At 40.7% G+C, this 20719-nt stretch overlaps 1 long non-coding RNA gene across 4 annotated transcripts in view; it reads left to right on the forward strand.

Moving 5' to 3' along the window:
* Positions 1–20719, forward strand: part of LOC124585870 — a 43963-nt gene that overhangs the window by 13265 nt on the left and 9979 nt on the right. For 2 of the 4 annotated variants that reach the window (XR_006974908.1, XR_006974909.1), the window contains exons 2-3: positions 8084–8239; positions 9940–10041. This is a non-coding gene — a long non-coding RNA (uncharacterized LOC124585870). Of the gene's footprint in view, positions 1–3732; positions 3794–7997; positions 8240–9939; positions 10042–20719 lie in introns of those variants that run through there. The other 2 variants (XR_006974907.1, XR_006974906.1) reach the window with 2 other exon arrangements.

The raw sequence follows: 20719 nt of genomic DNA on the forward strand, positions 1-20719 counted from the left end.
GGACGGATGCATGAACTCGTAAAATCTGATAGAAGTTTATCCATGAAAATGATTGCAGGAGAACTGCACATCAATCGAGGAACGGTTCGTCTAATAATAACATTGCTGATAATTGGATTCTGCATCACGATAATGCACTATCCCATACTGCTCTGTCAGTACAGTAATTTTTTACCTCAAAACAAATTTCGGTACTACCAGAGCCACCTTATTCACCAAATATTGCTCCGTGCAACTTTTTTCTCTGTGAAAGAGTCAAAATGGCGGTCAAGGACACCATTTTCAAATAACACAAGATGTCCCGAGAGCTGTGACGAAGGTCTTGGAGGATATTACAGAAGATTAGTTCCAGAAATGTTACCATCAATGGCAGAAGTGCTAAAGAAAGTGTGTGCAATCAGAAGGGAACTTTGAAGGAGACAACACGAAAATTGACTAAAACTGTAAGCAACATTTTTTTTCACATCAGTGTCATTACTTTACATTCGCACCTTGTATACTGCCATGCCCCCTTTATTTCTGTTACAGAAACCAGTATTATTTTGAAAAGAACTGTGCACTTTCTTTCTGTTTCCAGCGATTATATGTATGATACATTGTGTATGTTGGTAACAGTGCAGGTTTCTAGCGTCTGTAAATGATTATCTTTGCAAGTATTTACTTTTGTGTTCTGAAGCAGTTTGTTCACATGTTAATAAACGTTTGTTTCCCAAGTGCTACATATATTTGTGGAAATACATATTTTTTAGTGTGCCACACATCAAGAAATTCAATAAAAGGAAATTCTGTGGTAACCAGTTGACAAACAAAACAAGCCACACTGTTGAAAGTAACCTACGTGTCAGTTCTTCAGTGAAGAAATTCACATGTGGCACGCCTCCTGGTGATTCAAATTTTTGTGTTAAAAATGACGCTGTTTGTAGTGGATTTGTTGTTGTTGGTGTGGGTATCTTATCTTCTTTGATAAAGGAAGTGGAAAAATGTAAACAATGTGATGGTGTAGGCTGTCTGGAACTAACTGAACAACAAAGTAGCAGGAAGGGTTTAGCGCCAAAATTAGTTGGTCTGTGTAGATCCAGTAATAAATCTACCTCGAAAATGACTTCGAACATTGTGCATAATTCATATGATGTGAATTTGAAGTTAGTGTACGCAATGCGTGCAATAGGAAAAGGAAAAAAAGGCTGCACAAACGTTCTGTCATTTGATTGATCTTCCTCCTCCCAGTAGGTTCAGCAAGTACATAAGAATACTTTTAGGTGCCTTGACGGTTGTGTCTAAAGCATCTATGAAATGTGCAGTAGAAAAAACTGTTAATATTAGTGAAACAAGGGACATTGCTGTTGCACTTGATGGGACATGGCAACATCGAGGACATCATTCCTTGAATGGTGTTTTAAGTGCTACTTCTGTGGAGAATGGAAAAGTTTTTGATGTTGAGTGCTTATCTAATTATTGCCACACCTGCCATAGTAACACTGAAGGACATATTGAACATCAGTGTTATAATAATTATGATGGTTACAGTAGAGGTATGGAGAGTGATGGAGCTCTAAAATTATTTCAGAGGTCAGTGCCCGTTCATAACCTTAGATATACAAAGTACCTAGGTGATGGGGAATCTAAAGCTTTCAATAAAATTAATGAGTTCAATGTTTATGGTGATAGCTTCGTAACAAAACTGGAGTGTTGTGGACATGTGCAAAAGAGGATGGGTGCTAGATTGAGGAAGCTAAGAAGAGAAATGAAAGGAAAATTGCTATCTGATGGAAAATCACTGTCTGGCTGAGACAGATTGACAGAAACTGAAATAGACCTCCTTCAGAGGTATTAAGGACTGGCCATTAGACAAACTGCACCTCTGAATGATGATACAGCAATGAGGAAAGCTGTATGGGCCACCTACTTTCATAAGTTGTCCACAGATGACCACACTGTTCATGGACTTTGCCCTAAAGTAGTAGATTCTTAGGTGTGCTTACCAAAAAGCAAAAGAAAGTGGTCAAATATACTATCAAAATATCATAAGCATTATCTTCTTGAGCCTGTTATGAATGAAATAAAACCAATTTTTAGAGACCTGAGTGGACCCTGTTTTGCTTAGTACCACATTTACTCAAATCTAAGACGCACCTGAAAAATGAGACTCGAAATCCAGGAAAAAAAATTTTCCCGAATCTAAGCCGCACAGAAATTTGAGACTTGAAATTCAAGGGGAGAGAAAAGTTTTAGGCCGCACCTCCAAATCGAAACAAAGTTGGTCCATTGTAATATGAGACACAATTTAGGTCAAATGAATGACGATACAGCTACAGTAGTTTGGTTCGAGTCGTAAGCTCAGTAGTTAAGCTTTACCAGGTAGCCATTACTATGCGTCAGGCGCTCCGTCCGTATTATACGGGTACCCTTCCTCTTTCGCGTACTTCGTTAGCGAAACAATGGCAAGAGACTGCTATTTACTGTTACCTACACTCCTGCTTTCTTTGAGAATGATCAACAAGAACCAAATAATAGACAGCGTACGATAGAAGATATTCTGAACGGGAGTTTAGCGAAAATTTTTCTCCGTTTGAAAATCTTTGCAGGCACCTCGTTAGTACATTACATTCTGCACTGAAATTAGTCATCTTAGATTTAAAAATCTAGTCAATTGCCGTGCTTCATTTCTGACTGTATCACTATTAGGCATAAGAAAAATACAAATATAAATATGGGATGATATCTATATTTTTCCGTGTTTGCTGTTGTCTCACTCTAGTTTCGTAGTTTATTAGGCAGACAGGATTTAAATGAGTTAGCAGCAAACACGAAAGAATACATGGCAAAATGTTTATATTCTAATTATTCTAATGTGAAGAGAATACTGCATGCTATTCACAATTCATAAAAGTTCCTATAAGGAACCATCTCTTCTCACAGTTAGGAAAAAATTCAGAACGTAGAGTTGGCCATATTGACAAACATCCCAAACAGTCTTGCCAGTCGGATTTTCGTAGTGCATTGAAATGCTGCTACATTCAAAGGTGCACAATACGGAATTTGTATTTACTTCGTTGGATAATGTATGAAAATGCAGTGGTCGAAACTCGAGGCGGAGGAAAAACTTGTCTGCCACCCCTTTTTCTTTTTCTTTTTTTTTTTTTTAATACACTCATGCAGAGGGTTTGGCGCCAGTATTTATCTTTGTGCCTGCAAAGCATGGCTGTGTAGCGCTACATATATTCGACAGCAGAAGTTAGTTGTGGCGGCACCTACCAACATTTTCCAGAACTTCCGCTTACTTTGCACTCAATTCTAAGCCGCAGGCGGTTTTTTGGATTACAAAAACTGGAAAATAAGTGCGGCTCAGATTCGAGTAAATACGGTAAATGTCTTCATGGGGGCACTCAGAATACAAATGAAAGTTTCAACCATTCCATACGGGAAAGATTACTCAAGAATGTTTTTGTAGGAATAAATACATTAATAGTTGGTGTACTAGATGGTGTGCTATGTTTCAATGATGGAGTGATAGGAAGGTAGGAAGTCCTGAGAAATTTAGGCATAAAATGTGGCTCTAATATGAAAGATCAATTTCTTCTGTGTGACAGACAACGGGTGCATGAAGCTGAAAGATTCGCTCTTCAAGTTACCAAAGAAGCAAGAAGTGCTAAAAGGAATGCCAAGAGGAAGCTTGAAGATTAAGAAAGGCTGCAGGATGTAGACTATGCTTCAGGAATTTTCTGAGGCACAGTTTAATTGGACTCATATGTTCATTCGCAATTTCCCGCAAGTTGTTTTCTTCAGAATTCAGGTACAAATATTTCCTAAAGTTTATAAAGCATTGCTCTAATTTTTCTGTAACTTTCGGTAGTCCATACTTATGTAGTAGACCTAAGCTTTATTGCAGAATCAGCTAAATCATAGAAAAAATAACATTTTTGTTAGGAAAAAATTGTAAATATTAAATGTAAGATGTGATACTTTTTTAACCTTGTAATATACGTAATAGGTGGAATTAAATAGGTCTAGTACCTCAGCCATGTCATGCATGTCTTTTAAAAATTTGGTCTCCTTCAAATGTATAACATTGGATTAAATGGTACCTCAGTTTGAGGAAGAATTTCCTTGTTACTTTTTTTAAATAACTCTAAGCAGGTTCAAAAATATTCAAAATACTTCTAATTTGTTTAGAAAGTGTGCTCTATTACCTGATATCAACAAAAAAATCTTAAAACATATACATTATAAACAGTGCCTGAAAGAAATAGGTGTTGATTGTTACATAATATTGAGCTGGAAAAATGCCGTGTATCCTTAAGTGTGAACTGCCAGATAGCTGTGTAGATTTACACGAGAAATATCGTCTGGTTTGCACTGATGATGTAATGATGTGAGGGGGCTGAATGCATTTTTTTTTCCAAATTTAATGTGCCATTATCAACAGAATGATTGCACGCAGATCATTATATTGGCGTGTGAGGTTTTGGGATTGACATTTATTTTTTTTATCGCGTATCTTGAGACTTTGAGCCAAAGCTCATGGGACGAGGTGGTACCTAGTTTACAGAAAGCTGAATATAAAATTTATAAACAAAAAATTACAGAATTAATAAAATATGAAATTAAGAGAAATTAGGATAAATTACATGTTGCATAGAGAAGGTCTCATGTATTGTGAGGGTCTCCTGTGCGGAATTCTAGCATACCACAAGGTAACCTTTGTGTGTGGATTTGAATACTTAGGTGTATCACTCTTTTTTTCTGCCGTGCTGGGAAATTTGGAAAAAAAAAACCTGGAGAAATCTTGTTTTTTGTCTCAGTAGATGAAACAGTTTGTTTACTGGGATTTCCTGCATCGTCGCTGGCTGGGTACAGCTTAATACATGCACCGCTTCCCTACTCCCTCATTCTTACTGCTTCTCCACTTCCTACCACTCCCCTCAGCTTGCAGTCAGTGCTGCCACCACTTCTTGCCACTAGCCTAGTAGCTGCCGATGGGAGGCGTGAGGGGTGGTTGGTTTTGATATGATTCTTGGAGATTGTTGACCAAGTGGCTGGAGACAACGGTCATATGTGCACGAGTTGTGTCTGAGTGATTGTGTGAATATGTGTGTGTGTGTGTGTGTGTTATTTTCCAAGAAAGGCTATGGCCAAAAATTTAGTTGTGAGAGTGTGATTGTCTTTTCTACGTGTCTGTCCATGGTTCAGTGATCATCTTTACGGTGAGTTGCTACCTATCTTCATTAGCATTAATTCTCAGAGTATTTGCACAAATTGATGGATTTATCACCACCATCTCATTTCGTCAACATAATGTCAGTGACTTGTGTAAAGCTGCCCACATGAATGGACTTCCATGATGGGCCAAAACCACAGGCCATTTCTGTGGGTCTCTCTAACGGATTGGGTCTGCCGATTTGAAGCCCATCGTTTCCCAATAATGTGCAAGCCCTGCCCATCGGATCTAGTCTCGCCGATCTGTTCCCAGGCCGGCTCTGTTTGTGTGTGGTATAATGCAGTGGGTTTTCGTGATTTATCCGAGGACTCAGGACAGTGGTGCTCCTCGGCAGGCCAGAGGCCACGGGCGATGGATTTCATGAATTGTGATTTTCTCACTGCAAGTACATTGTGCGGTACATTGTTTTATAAACATTTTATTTATTGTAGTACATTTTGGGGCTTAGAAAATAATTTATTCAGGATGTACATATCTTTTTTTTTTTTTTTTTTTTTTTTTTTTTTTTTTTTACAAACATTCAGTACGCGAAACATGAGTGACCCGGCAGACATCAATACAATAATCGAATTCGTGCCATACCTGTCCCAGCATGGCATCGTCGATTGTGATATTTGTTTCTCGTATTCTCTCCCGGAGCTCCGCTACATCACGTGGTAGAGACCATACATACACCGGATCTTAAATGTGTCCCCACAGAAAAAAAGTCACACGGAGGAGGTCTGGTGATCAGGGAGGCCATTTCATGAAACAGCTGTTCCCTTCTGCAGCACGGCCAGTTCATCGATGCGGCAGCTCTGTATTCAGGTACCCACAAACTTCACGATGAAAATGGGGTGGAGCCCCATCCTGCTGAAAGATGAACGGAGAGCCCAATTGCATCTGAGGCATCAGCCATTGCTGCAACATATCCGAGTAGGAACATCCAGTGACAGTTCTCTTGGCGAAGAAGAATGGCCCGTACAGTTTTCGACACGACAAAGCACAAAAAACATTTACATTTAGCGAATCACACCCAAATTCAATGCATTCGTGTGGATGCTTTGCACCCCAGATTCGACAATTATGCCTGTATACTTTCCCATTAGTGTGAAAAGTGGCTTCATTGCTAAAACTTAAGCGATCAAAAATTCCATCCCCGTCGTTATTCAATTGTTGCAACTGTGAACAAAACTCAAAACACTTGTCTTTGTCGTTGTTATTGACCTTCTACCCTAGCTCCAATTCGAATGGTTTCATAGACAACTTCTGTCGCATGACTTGCCACAGTCAGTGGAGCCATTTCGAGTTCATGGGATGCACGACGCACCGATTTGTTTGGACTCCTTATGAATGTCTCTCGTATGCAATCCAAATTCACTTCACTCACACTGGGATGTCTGCTTCTCTGTGCTGGGCACAAGCAACCCGTCATAATAAATTTGTTGTGCCTTCCTTATTGGTGGTTTCTTACCGTACTTTGTTCTAAACATCCATTGAACAGCTGTAGCACACACTTTTTTTGTCGAACTCCAACACGCAGAAAGCTCGCTCCGCACCTGAACTTGCCATGTTTAAGACTGGTGCTATCGGCAAATCACCAAAGTATGCTGTGGTGGTATACATGAAAAAGAACTTTCAGGGTTTCTCTTCAAAATGACATATGTGTGATATCTGTGCTATGTTTGGTTCTTGTGCAATAAATAATTGAAAGTGTTCCCAGATGTAATGTACACCCTGTATATTAGAAAGTATGAGCGATAGGTAGAACAACTTGTGGCAGTCACAGGCGGTTTGTATGCTATGTACCTGTATATTTTGGCCTGCCTTATATACTTCTTTCAATAGGCCTGCTTTTTTCTGAAGTTATTTCTGAAATCAGTGTAGGTATTTTAAATCTGTCTTGTGACTCCAAGGAAATGCGTATTTGTGTCACCAAATATGTTTAGTTTTATTGAAATAAAATAACATCAGTGGTCTTCATGGAATATTATATACCATTGTCTTTCTTTCTCCATCTAAAAACTGTTCATTACAAAAGATGCTGACATTAGTACTTAAGATTTTTGCTCATGAGGGGAAGAAATACAGAAGTCCTTACATTTTTTTTGTGAACTTATGTCTTTACTTGCCCTTGAGACCTCGAAATTTGTCAGGGAAAAATGCTAAAACTTGCTGGAAATCAGGGAACGTCACTTGGGGAAACTTGCGGCAACCCTGAATGTTCACAAGCTGGCACTGCAGACCTTGCTGACTGCATTTTTCAGGGATGAGAATATTCTTGCCAAGTGCACAGAATTGCCCCAAACTATAACACCATATGAGATAACAGAGCAAAAGTAAACAAGCTTTTGTGTTTGTGTCCAAGACATAGTGTATAGTGAAGACAGGAGTGTTCATTTTCTGCTTAAGGTGTTGAACATGATACTTCTGAGAGAGCTTTTCATCTATCTTCAGTCTTAAGAATTTAAAATGTCTGTTCGACCAGCTCAGGACAAGACTATTTCTATTTTACAAGAGTTCAGTTGTTGGCAGTGAAGTATTAATCCGTTCTCCAAAAGCCATGTGCTGATGTTGCCGACTACCTTGTCAGCTAGATGATTTACGTTATGTTCAGTGTTTTCCGAGAGAACACATGTCCGAATATACAAAAGCTTTCGTTTGCATTTGCAGTAGGTATGAAAAAAAAAAAAAAAAAAAACAACAACAGAAGCTCCTGTTTGTGTTTCCTATAGATAGGGGATATAACAACAGCTCCTTTAAGTTATGTTTTCAGATTAGTTTTGATGCCACAATTTCCACTCACGTTGCTACTTTTGTGTTTTCTTCTTGCTTAGTACTCTTGATACATTTTGTTCAAAGTTTGACAATGGTTCCTGCTACTAGGTGCGAGGATACAAGTGAGTTGGCTTCCATTCGGACGTCTACGATGAGACGATGGACAGGGTGAAAGGCCTCGGCGTTGATACCGATATCACTGGTGGTGGCAGAATACAGCACGACCCCAGTGCCAACGTCATCAAAGTGTACAGCTACTCACAGGTGATACCAAAAGCAGTGAGTTGTAGAAATGACAGTATGTGTCATCTTGAGCTGTTATTCAACTTAATTTTTTACTGTGTGACTGGTTTCAGTTGAAGACCATTTTCAGGCACCTGTTGTATATACATCGTGGATACGGGAAAATTTGGGATGAAAAGAATGTTTGAAAATTGTAGTAACAATACAAGCAACACTTACAGAATTTGATTACCAGCAAAAACTATATATATCAAAAGAATACAATGTCAGAAATATAAATTAAATATCCACAAGCATTGTATGTATTGGTACTACAATTTTGAAGTATCCTTTTTGCCTGAATTTTTCCTGTTTCCATGCTGTGGGTACAACAGGTGCTCAAAAATGGTCTTTGACCAAAACTGGTTGCATCGTAAAAAAAAAATTATCAACAGCTTAAAGTGTTACGTGATGTCATTTCTACAATTCGTATAAGCTGCAGACCACAGTTAACAAAAAATATTTTAAGAACAGTGAAGTTTCTGTTCATAGGTTGTGTGCCCTATAATTCAAGTATTTTTAAAGTTTTTAAGAATGTTATACGCCAAGCTCCTCCATGGGAAAGCAGTTTCTGCTTCGGTTACATGGCACAAATTATAGAATACCTTGTTAGATGGTCAGAAGCAAATGTCACCAGATGTTAATACCTGTAAATCATCATCATCATCATGCTTCTTACAACCGTGTACAATAATTTGGGTGTGGTGTTGTGGACAAGTGTTATGGTTGAAATGGCTACTGTTGTTCTGGGTAGCAGCCATGATTATGAAACTTCCTGTCAAATTAAAACTATGTGCCGGGCCAGGACTACATCCTGAAACCTTGCCTTCCGTGGACAATGCTGATACCAACTGTGCTGTTCAATCTGATTCATGATTTTTTCTTACTCCTTTCAGATTACTTTTGAGGCCACAATCCTTGCTTCCACTTGTATATTTAGCGAGAGAGAGTTGTATATGTAGCAAGAGAGAGAGAGAGAGAGAGAGAGAGAGAGAGAGAGAGAGAGAGAGGGGGGGGGGGATCTTCTGTCCCATAATTTTATGACATTATTATTATTATTATTATTACCAGCTTCTGTATCTTTTGATTGAGTATAGTTACGGCAGCACATGAATTGTGGTGAGCCTGGTGTTTTTACAAGACTTTTTCCAGTTGCCAGAACAGTTGTCATAAGTACTCAAATCAACAATTCCTTGCACTTGGAGCAGACCAAATGATTCCTCTGTACCCCTCGCACCTATTTTATACTTTTCAGACTGTTTCACACATTTTGTGACCTACCTGTTTCATTTAACACAATTAATACAGTTGCAGATTGTGGGTACGTGTGTAATGTTTTTGCACGGTTACTGTTGCTTGTGTTTCAGTGTTGTGTACAATGCCAGACCCATCAATAGAAAAATTAATTCTGATGCTGCATCTTGCACATCTGTTCTGAAGGTCTTTACACACTCCCTTTTTCTGCTGCTTTTGTGTTGTGATGTGTGGTTTAGAAAATTTCAGATTGCTTTACAGTTTCATGTGCTCTGTATTAGATGCATTTTTAGTGTACATACAAGCACATTGTTTACTTATGATGTAGTTAAGAGTTCTCGTTTTAGTGTTTAATTATTATTGTGGTATGTAGCACACTGTTTAATTGTACTTTAGTTTTAAAATACCCAAAGACTGCTTCATTTCAGGGGTTTGGGAAGGCAGACCACAGCAACACTGTAGAAATTCTGAAGACTGCATATCCTGTTTACAACATTACTTGGAGTGATGAAGGATACTGATCTGCTCAGGTAATTAAATTTACATATGTGTGATACATTCAAAATGTCTGACATTACGACAACCTTCATAGTGAATAAAGGTGATATTTTTTGCATTTAAGCTGTTGTATTTTAATAAGACCTCTCCTTAATTATACGGGGTGATTCAAAAAGAATACCACAACTTTAGGAATTTAAAACTCTGCAACGACAAAAGGCAGAGATAAGCACTATCTGTCGGCGAATTAAGGGAGGTATAAAGTTTCATTTAGTTGTACATTTGTTCGCTTGAGGCGCTGTTGACTAGGCGTCAGCGTCAGTTGATGCTAAGATGGCGACTGCTCAACAGAAAGCTTTTTGTGTTATTGAGTACGGCAGAAGTGAATCGACGACAGTTGTTCAGCATGCATTTCGAACGAAGTATGGTGTTAAACCTCCTGATAGGTGGTGTATTAAACGTTGGTATAAACAGTTTACAGAGAATGGGTGTTTGTACAAAGGTTTGGACGGTCGAGAACGAGTGATGAAAATGTAGCACGCATCCAGCAAGCATTTGTTCGCAGCCCAGGAAAATCGACTCGCAGAGCTAGCAGAGAGCTGCAAATTCCACAATCAACTGTATGGAGAGTCCTACGAAAAAGGTTAGTTATGAAACCTTATCGTCTGAAATTGGTTCAAGCACTGTCTGCAGCTGATAAGATTAAAAGAATCGATTTCTGTGATTTTATCCTTGCTCAAATGGAAACAGATGAATCTTTCATTTCAAAGATTGTGTTTAGTGATGAAGCAACTTTCCACACTAACGGGAAAGTCAACCGTCACAATGTCTGTATATGGGGCACTGAGAAACCGCGGGAAACAACTCAGTATGAACATGACTCGCCTAAGGTGAACGTTTTCTGTGCCATTTCAGCCAATAAAGATTTTGGTCCCTTTTTCTTCGAAGGTGCTACTGTAACTGGACTACAGTATCTGGAGATGTTAGAGAATTGGCTGTTCCCTCAGCTCGAACAAGAAGCACAATAATTCGTATTTCAGCAGGATGGAGCGCCACCACATTGGCACTTATCTGTCCGTAACTACCTGAACGTCTACTACCCCAGGCGATGGATCGGCCGCCAGGCAGCCCGTGACAGAGCACTTCATCACTGGCCTCCAAGAAGCCCTGATCTTACCCCCTGCGATTTTTTCTAATGGGGGTATGTTAAGGATATGGTGTTTCGGCCACCTCTCCCAGCCACCATTGATGATTTGAAATGAGAAATAGCAGCAGCTATCCAAACTGTTACGCCTGATATGCTACAGAGAGTGTGGAACGAGTTGGAGTATCGGGTTGATATTGCTCGAGTGTCTGGAGGGGGCCATATTGAACATCTCTGAACTTGTTTTTGAGTGAAAAAAACCTTTTTAAATACTCTTTGTAATGATGTATAACAGAAGGTTATATTATGTTTCTTTCATTAAACACACATTTTTAAAGTTGTGGTATTCTTTTTGAATCACCCTGTACAGTTAGTTCTGGCCCAAAAAGCCATTTTAAATGTTTTTAAAGTACAACAAACAGTACCATTTCTACTGTAATTTGTAAGCCATGATGAACAGTAGCACATAGTGTGAATTTGCTGCCTTTTTATTTCTGTGGGACCTCGCTATCTGTGTAAACCGAAAAATGGCTTTTCGAGCTGAAACTAGTTGCTTAATTAAAAATATTTTTAGTAACTCTATTATCTTAAGTTGAAAAATATCATTTTCATCCAATGACATTAATAATTTTTGTGTCCTCTTTTTCACTTTTGCCATATGGGTGTGTTCTGAGAAGGTCTATCACATGTTTGTTTCTAAGATTGGTACAGTTGTTTTCTGTCATTAGTTATTGTATGCTGCTTTTGACCACTGAGAATCAAATTTTTCAACTGTTTAATATCAGGATTTAGCAGCAAGTTTTTTTACTCAAGTGTTAAAAGGTGTTGTATCTAACAACTATTTTTCTGATCTTCACAACTATTTTTCTGATCTGAAGATTGCCACGCAGGAAACTAGTTCTGATCTGATTCAAAGATTGCATTCATTTTGTTGGTAGAGACAGTGGGGAGCTCTCCTCTTCAGTCATCATTATCCAGAGGTGAAGCTAGTTTCTTTCAGTAGTGGCTGTCATTATTGACTTCAGTCTTCAAGAGTGTGTCTCAGAAATCATTAAATCAGCAGCAGACTGTTGGTTTATTGCATGAAGAGATTCCAAATACTGCTTTAAATTCACTTCTATCTTAAATTCAGTGCCATGTATGAATGTCTTCTTTTAAACTCCATTGCTACCTGAGTCTAACTGATGTGTGTACAAAAGGAGTGAACAAGTGGCCCGTGTAATATGCCTAGTGTGTTAACAGTGTACACCACTACACATTGTCTATTTTAGAAAATGAATCACTCTGCAGCAACCCAGAATGTCTCGGAATTCCCACACTATGCAGTACAGTATCCAAAGATTGTTATTCTGTGAAAAGAAATCCATTGGTGTTAATTACATGTGTACTGTACTCTCCATTTAATGTACAAAAGCAGTTGTCCAGTAGCAATTCATTGCGAGAGGAGGGACAATTTCCAGTTTTGTTATTTATTTTATTTGCCCATTTAAATAAAGCTGACTTAGGAATTTTCCCTTATGTGGGGACTGTTTGTACTAGATAAAGTGTCTGTCTGAAGTTCTATATTTGTATATTTTGCTGTTCATGTCACTTCTGCGTAATTTTTCATTGATTGTATCGATACTTGTTTGAATTCTGATATGTTGTGAAATTTCAAACATTTGGGAATCCCGTGATAAACTAGTACTATTAGCGTCAATTGTAGGCTTAAACTAAATTGTACTCTTTCAAAAATTTTTAGAACAGTATGCCTATCATCCTCATTCAAAATAGTCTGTCTCTTATTTTGTTGTCCAATTATGTGAGAAATAGTTTAGTTTCAGAATTTTGAGATGCCTGCAAAACTATACTTTGTAAGTTAGTGCTACCAGTGTTTTGTATACGTAATTTACATAGCAAATCAATGCTTTGTGGTTCACAGCTCAGCCAAAGTATACATCACCCCTGAATTTCATTGTATGTCAATGCAAATAAATGTGTATTTTTGAGAATTTTCGGAAATTACCATTGTCCTTTGCATAATCTGTGAGCAGTCGGGGTTTGTGATGTAGTTCCTGTAGCAGATTTTCTGCCAGACATTTTGTGTTACATCTGGTTTTCCCTTAACCCTTTACTGGCCAAAACTCTATTGGATCTTTTTTTTGCAAACTTTTATACATAAATATGTTACATTGAGTGATAAATTGAATAAAAAGTTGTTTTGAAAAGTTTCAGTTTATTAGAACAAAAACTACAGAAGTCCCATTTTTGGGACATTGGCCAAATGCGCTATCCAAATTCACAATCTTATTCTCCATGCATAATATTGTAAGAAGCAACACAAACATTAAATAAAGAATATTTTAATGTTTAGGAATGTATATTCAGTATGAAATGAAGCAAAACACTTGTCATGTACACCAACATTGCACCTATCACAAATTTTTGTTGTTTTTTTCTTGCAGTAAGCACATCTCTTCTGTGTTTTACTTGGCACAAAGAAATGATTTCCTGGATCTAGTCGTACATCTGTGCTCACCCGTCCTCCCATCAATTTGCTTTTTTGTGGTCCTCTTTGTTTTGGTACTGATCCTTTTTTCTTTGATAGAAAAAACATCACTATTCTCTGTCGGACATCCAAAAATAAGAGCTTCTCATTAGAGTTAGCAATTTGGTATGCACGCCATGTGTTTACTACGCAGATATATATCATCTGTGTGAATAATGGCCACCACCATTTCTTTGACCTTATCCTCGTCCTATAAAGTGATATCTGCTTGTCCAGTAGATATATGCCACCCATATGGGCATTGTATTCTTCAATGATATGTGGCAGTGCAACAGATATTTCCTTTTTTTTTGCCCATGAATATCTTTTAGTAGAACTCGTGGAATAATAGTACTGTTATTTGTCACTACACATACTGGTTTGTTGTCACTCCATTCCACAACCAGAACTTCATTCTCTTTGTCAAAGATGTAGTCATAGAATCCTCGTTCCTTCCTTTTGCCATTCTTTTCGAGTCAATCAAAGGACATGCATTAGTTCGGATCTCTGTTATTGTTCCTGCAGCTTTCATTTTACTCTTTCCGAGTGTGATCAGTGTGTCAACACTGTTGAAAAAGTTGTCAAAGAAAAGCTTATAATTCGGATACTCTGATTCTGGAATCATGGTGATTAGTTCATTTATTACCCTTGCACCTAAAGGCTCCTGTTTGTTGTCAGTCTTGCCACAGTATGGCGAAAAATTATAAAGAAAGCCATTGGAACTTGTAAGACACCAAATTTTATATCCAAATTTGATAGGCTTTTCCCTCAGAAACATTTTAGCTGAATGTTTGCCATAATAATGTACCATTATTTCATCAGTTGAGAGTTCTGAATGAAATACGCCAAATTTACCAAATTCCTATATCAGCATTTCAAATTATAACCTCAGTTTGTACATCTTGTCGTTTCTGTCTATTTTGGAGTTTTCATTGAGATGAATGAATCTCTTTATTTCCCAAAACCTATTTCTTGACCCGTAGTTGAAGACTAAAGGAACACCGACATCAGGAGCCTGTTCCCAGTACTTATTCTTGTGGGGAAGCTTATGATAACCACTCAGAAGTAGTACGCCAATAAATAATTTTAGTTCTTCTTTGGTTAGCAGAAAATTTATTCTGTTATGTTGGCAAGCATAAATTTCGCTTTGTTCAATAATAGTATCCATTAGTTTCTCAGAAAAAAAAATCCTCAAACACCTGGGGCACTGTGTTATTTGCTAGACATTCCGCATCATAATGTATGTTGCTCTTCCCTGGTTCACTATTGTTTGTGTACGTTGGTTGACATTTATACCACTTACATATATATTTTTTTGTAGATAACATACCACTTTCTCCTCCACCTCCCAACGCTTTCCTTCTTTTGGCTTCTGGATGTACAACTGTAGCATTAACTTCATCTCAGCTGGTTGTGAGCTCTAAAGTACCGGCATCATCTTGTACAACAGTACATTTTCGTCAGTGTCTTCTTCATCTGTTATTACATCTGCATCGGGTGGAATAATTGCCAATTCTGTATATCATCTTCATCGTCACTCTCTTGATGGTTCTCTAGTTCTGCTAGAATTTCTTCAAATGTAAGTTCACGTGGCATGTTTTTGTCCTGTTGGAATCGTAAAATTCGAATAGAATATGAAAAAAGCAGATATAAAGAACATAAAATGCAATTCTTCTCTGTATATTATGTGTATACAAGAATAGGGCACATCAACAATAAATGATTTATATAACATTCCACGTAGGAAAAATATATCTAAAAACAAAGATGATGTGACTTACCAAATGAAAGTGCTGGCAGGTCGACAGACACACAAACAAACACAAACATACACATAAAATTTAAGCTTTCGCAACAAACTGTTGCCTCATCAGGAAAGAGGGAAGGAGAGGGAATGACGAAAGGATGTGGGTTTTAAGGGAGAGGGTAAGGAGTCATTCCAATCCCGGGAGCGGAAAGACTTACCTTAGGGGGGAAAAAAGGACGGGTATACACTCGCGCACACACACACACACACACACACACACATCCATCCACACCTATACAGACACAAGCAGACGTATTTAAAGACAAAGAGTTTCGGCAGAGATGTCAGTTGAGGCAGAAGTGCAGAGGCAAAGATGTTGTTGAATGACAGGTGAGGTACGAGTGGCGGCAACTTGAAATTAGCGGAGATTGAGGCCTGGTGGATAATGGGAAGAGAGGATATATTGAAGAGCAAGTTCCCATCTCCGGAGTTCGGATAGGTTGGTGTTAGTGGGAAGTATCCAGCATGCCACCCTTCACTTCAAAAAACTATCCAATCTCCTGGTTTCCCACCTCCGGAAAGGCAACTCACTCACCCTTCACAACCTTTCCAGCAAACCTCAACCACCTCTCATTGCACACAAACCCAGTCTCTCCCATCTACTCAGTCTCTCCCATCTACTCAGTCTCCCACTTCCAGCTCCACTCCCTCCAAAACCTCAAAATTCCAATCAACACAATCTGGCACCACAACACCCTAATTCAGTAGTTAACCTTTCCTCCAAACCTCTCTCCCAATCCGAAACCTCTGTCCTATCCAAAGGCCTCACCTTCAGCCCCACTCCCAGATTCAACCAAACAGCCCTCGTCAAAGATTTACTGTCCTACACTCGTACTCTCTGCTGGAAGTATCACTTTGCCACGAAGAAAAATGATCCTATTCCTACCCCTAATGATCCAACTCCCCAAGACACTATCCAAATTGAACCCTGCCTGGAACAGTTCCGTCCTCTGCCACAGCGGGACCCACCTCCTCTTCCTCAAAATCACCCTCTCCAAACCTTCCAGGAATTTCTGACTTCCAGCCTTGCCTCTCAATCCTCCTTAAAAAACCTTAATCCTACTCCCAACATCACCACTGCTGAAGCCCAGGCTATCCGTGATCTGAAGGCTGACCAGTCCATCGTCATTCTTCCGGCGGACAAGGGTTCCACGACCGTGGTACTTGATCGTCGGGAGTATGTGGCAGAGGGACTGCGTCAGCTTTCAGACAACACCACATGCAAAGTTTGCCAAGGTAATCCCATTCCTGATGTCCAGGCGGAGCTTCAAGGAATCCTCAGAACCTTAGGCCCCCTAAAAAACCTTTCACCTGACTCCATCAACCTCCTGACCCCACCGACACCCGGCACCCCTACCTTCTACCTTCTTCCTAAAATTCACAAACCCAATCATCCCGGCCACCCCATTGTAGCTGGTTACCAAGCCCCAACAGAACGTATCTCTGCCTACGTAGATCAACACCTTCGACCCATTACGTGCAGTCTCCCATCCTTCATCAAAGACACCAACCACTTTCTCGAACGCCTGGAATCCTTACCCAATCCGTTACCCCCAGAAACCATCCTTGTAACCATTGATGCCACTTCCTTATACACAAATATCCCGCACATCCACGGCCTCGCTGCGATGGAGCACTTCCTTTCACGCCGATCACCGGCCACCCTACCTAAAACCTCTTTCCTCATTACCTTAGCCAGCTTCATCCTGACCCACAACTTCTTCACTTTTGAAGGCCAGACATACCAACAATTAAAGGGAACAGCCATGGGTACCAGGATGGCCCCTTAGTACGCCAACCTATTCATGGGTCGCTTAGAGGAAGCCTTCTTGGTTACCCAGGCCTGCCAACCCAAAGTTTGGTACAGATTTATTGATGACATCTTCATGATCTGGACTCACAGTGAAGAAGAACTCCAGAATTTCCTCTCCAACCTCAACTCCTTTGGTTCCATCAGATTCACCTGGTCCTACTCAAAATACCATGCCACTTTCCTTGATCTTGACCTCCACCTGTCCAATGGCCAACTTCACACGTCCGTCCACATCAAACCCACCAACAAGCAACAGTACCTCCATTACGACAGCTGCCACCCATTCCACATCAAACGGTCCCTTCCCTACAGCCTAGGTCTTCGTGGCAAACGAATCTGCTCCAGTCCAGAATCCCTGAAGCATTACACCAACAACCTGACAACAGCTTTCACATCCCGCAACTACCCTCCCGACATGGTACAGAAGCAAATAACCAGAGCCACTTCCTCATCCTCTCAAACCCAGAACCTCCCACAGAAGAACCACAAAAGTGCCCCACTTGTGACAGGATACTTTCCGGGACTGGATCAGATTCTGAATGTGGCTCTCCAGCAGGGATACAACTTCCTCAAATCCTGCCCTGAAATGAGATCCATCCTTCATGAAATCCTCCCCACTCCACCAAGAGTGTCTTTCCGCCGTCCACCGAACCTTCGTAACCTCTTAGTTCATCCCTATGAAATCCCCACACCACCTTCCCTACCCTCTGGCTCCTACCCTTGTAACCGCCCCCGGTGTAAAACCTGTCCCATGCACCCTCCCACCACCACCTACTCCAGTCCTGTAACCCGGAAGGTGTACACGATCAAAGGCAGAGCCACGTGTGAAAGCACCCACGTGATCTACCAACTGACCTGCCTACACTGTGACGCATTCTATGTGGGACTGACCAGCAACAAACTGTCCATTCGCATGAATGGACACAGGCAGACAGTGTTTGTTGGTAATGAGGATCACCCTGTGGCTAAACATTCCTTGGTGCACAGCCAGCACATCTTGGCACAGTGTTACACCGTCCGGGTTATCTGGATACTTCCCACTAACACCAACCTATCCGAACTCCGGAGATGGGAACTTGCTCTTCAATATATCCTCTCTTCCCGTTATCCACCAGGCCTCAATCTCCGCTAATTTCAAGTTGCCGCCACTCGTACCTCACCTGTCATTCAACAACATCTTTGCCTCTGCACTTCTGCCTCGACTGAGATCTCTGCCGAAACTCTTTGTCTTTAAATACGTCTGGTTGTGTCTGTATATTTGTGGATTGATATGTGTGTGTGTGCGAGTGTATACCTGTCCTTTTTTCCCCCTAAGGTAAGTCTTTCCGCTCCCGGGATTGGAATGACTCCTTACCCTCTCCCTTAAAACCCACATCCTTTCGTCTTTCCCTCTCCTTTCCTCTTTCCTGATGAGGCAACAGTTTGTTGCAAATGCTTGAATTTTGTGTGTATGTTTGTGTGTGTGTATATATATATATATATATATATATATATATATATATATATATATATATATATATATATATATATATATATATATATATATATAAAAAAACAAAGATGAGGTGACTTACCGAACAAAAACGCTGGCAGGTCGATAGACACACAAACAAGCACAAACATACACACAAAATTCAAGCTTTCGCAACAAATTGTTGCCTCATCAGGAAAGAGGGAAGGAGAGGGGAAGACGAAAGGAAGTGGGTTTTAAAGGAGAGGGTAAGGAGTCATTCCAATCCTGGGAGCGGAAAGACTTACCTTAGGGGGAAAAAAAGGACAGGTATACACTCGCACACACGCACATATCCATCCACACATACAGACACAAGCAGACATATTTAAAGACAAAGAGTTTGGGCAGAGATGTCAGTCGAGGCAGAAGTGTAGAGGCAAAGAAGTTGTTGAAAGACAGGTGAGGTATGAGTGGCGGCAACTGGAAATTAGCGGAGATTGAGGCCTGGCGGATGACGAGAAGAGAGGATATACTGAAGGGCAAGTTCCCATCTCCGGAGTTCGGACAGGTTGGTGTTGGTGGGAAGTATCCAGATAACCCGGACGGTGTAACACTGTGCCAAGATGTGCTGGCCGTGCACCAAGGCATGTTTAGCCACAGGGTGATCCTCATTACCAACAAACACTGTCTGCCTGTGTCCATTCATGCGAATGGACAGTTTGTTGCTGGTCATTCCCATATAGAATGCGTCACAGTGTAGGCAGGTCAGTTGGTAAATCACGTGGGTGCTTTCACACGTGGCTCTGCCTTTGATCGTGTACACCTTCCGGGTTACAGGACTGGAGTAGGTGGTGGTGGGAGGGTGCATGGGACAGGTTTTGCATCGGGGGCGGTTACAAGGATAGGAGCCAGAGGGTAGGGAAGGTGGTTTGGGGATTTCATAGGGATGAACTAACAGGTTACGAAGGTTAGGTGGACGGCGGAAAGACACTCTTGGCGGAGTGGGGAGGATTTCATGAAGGATGGATCTCATTTCAGGGCAGGATTTGAGGAAGTCGTATCCCTGCTGGAGAGCCACATTCAGAGTCTGGTCCAGTCCCGGAAAGTATCCTGTCACAAGTGGGGCACTTTTGTGGTTCTTCTGTGGGGGATTCTGGGTTTGAGGGGACGAGGAAGTGGCTCTGGTTATTTGCTTCTGTACAAGGTCGGGAGGGTAGTTGCGGGATGCGAAAGCTGTTTTCAGGTTGTTGGTGTAATGATTCAGGGATTCCGGACTGGAGCAGATTCGTTTGCCACGAAGACCTAGGCTGTAGGGAAGGGACCGTTTGATGTGGAATGGGTGGCAGCTGTCATAATGGAGGTACTGTTGCTTGTTGGTGGGTTTGATGTGGACGGACGTGTGAAGTTGGGCATTGGACAGGTGGAGGTCAACGTCAAGGAAAGTGGCATGGGATTTGGAGTAGGACCAGGTGAAACTGATGGAACCAAAGGAGTTGAGGTTGGAGAGGAAATTCTGGAGTTCTTCTTCACTGTGAGTCCAGATCATAAAGATGTCATCAATAAATCTGTACCAAACTTTGGGTTGGCAGACTTGGGTAACCAAGAAGGCTTCCTCTAAGCGACCCATGAATAGGTTGGCGTACGAGGGGGCCATCCTGGTACCCATGGCTGTTCCCTTTAATTGTTGGTATGTCTGGCCTTCAAAAGTGAAGTAGTTGTGGGTCAGGATGAAGCTGGCTAAGGTGATGAGGAAAGAGGTTTTAGGTAGGGTGGCAGGTGATCGGCGTGAAAGGAAATGCTCCATCGCAGCGAGGCCCTGGACGTGCGGAATATTTGTGTATAAGGACGTGGCATCAATGGTTACAAGGATGGTTTCCGGGGGTAACAGATTGGGTAAGGATTCCAGGCGTTCAAGGAAGTGGTTGGTGTCCTTGATGAAGGATGGGAGACTGCATGTAATGGGTTG

The sequence above is a fragment of the Schistocerca americana genome, unplaced genomic scaffold (assembly GCF_021461395.2).
Source record: "Schistocerca americana isolate TAMUIC-IGC-003095 unplaced genomic scaffold, iqSchAmer2.1 HiC_scaffold_51, whole genome shotgun sequence".
Lineage (NCBI taxonomy): Eukaryota > Metazoa > Arthropoda > Insecta > Orthoptera > Acrididae > Schistocerca > Schistocerca americana.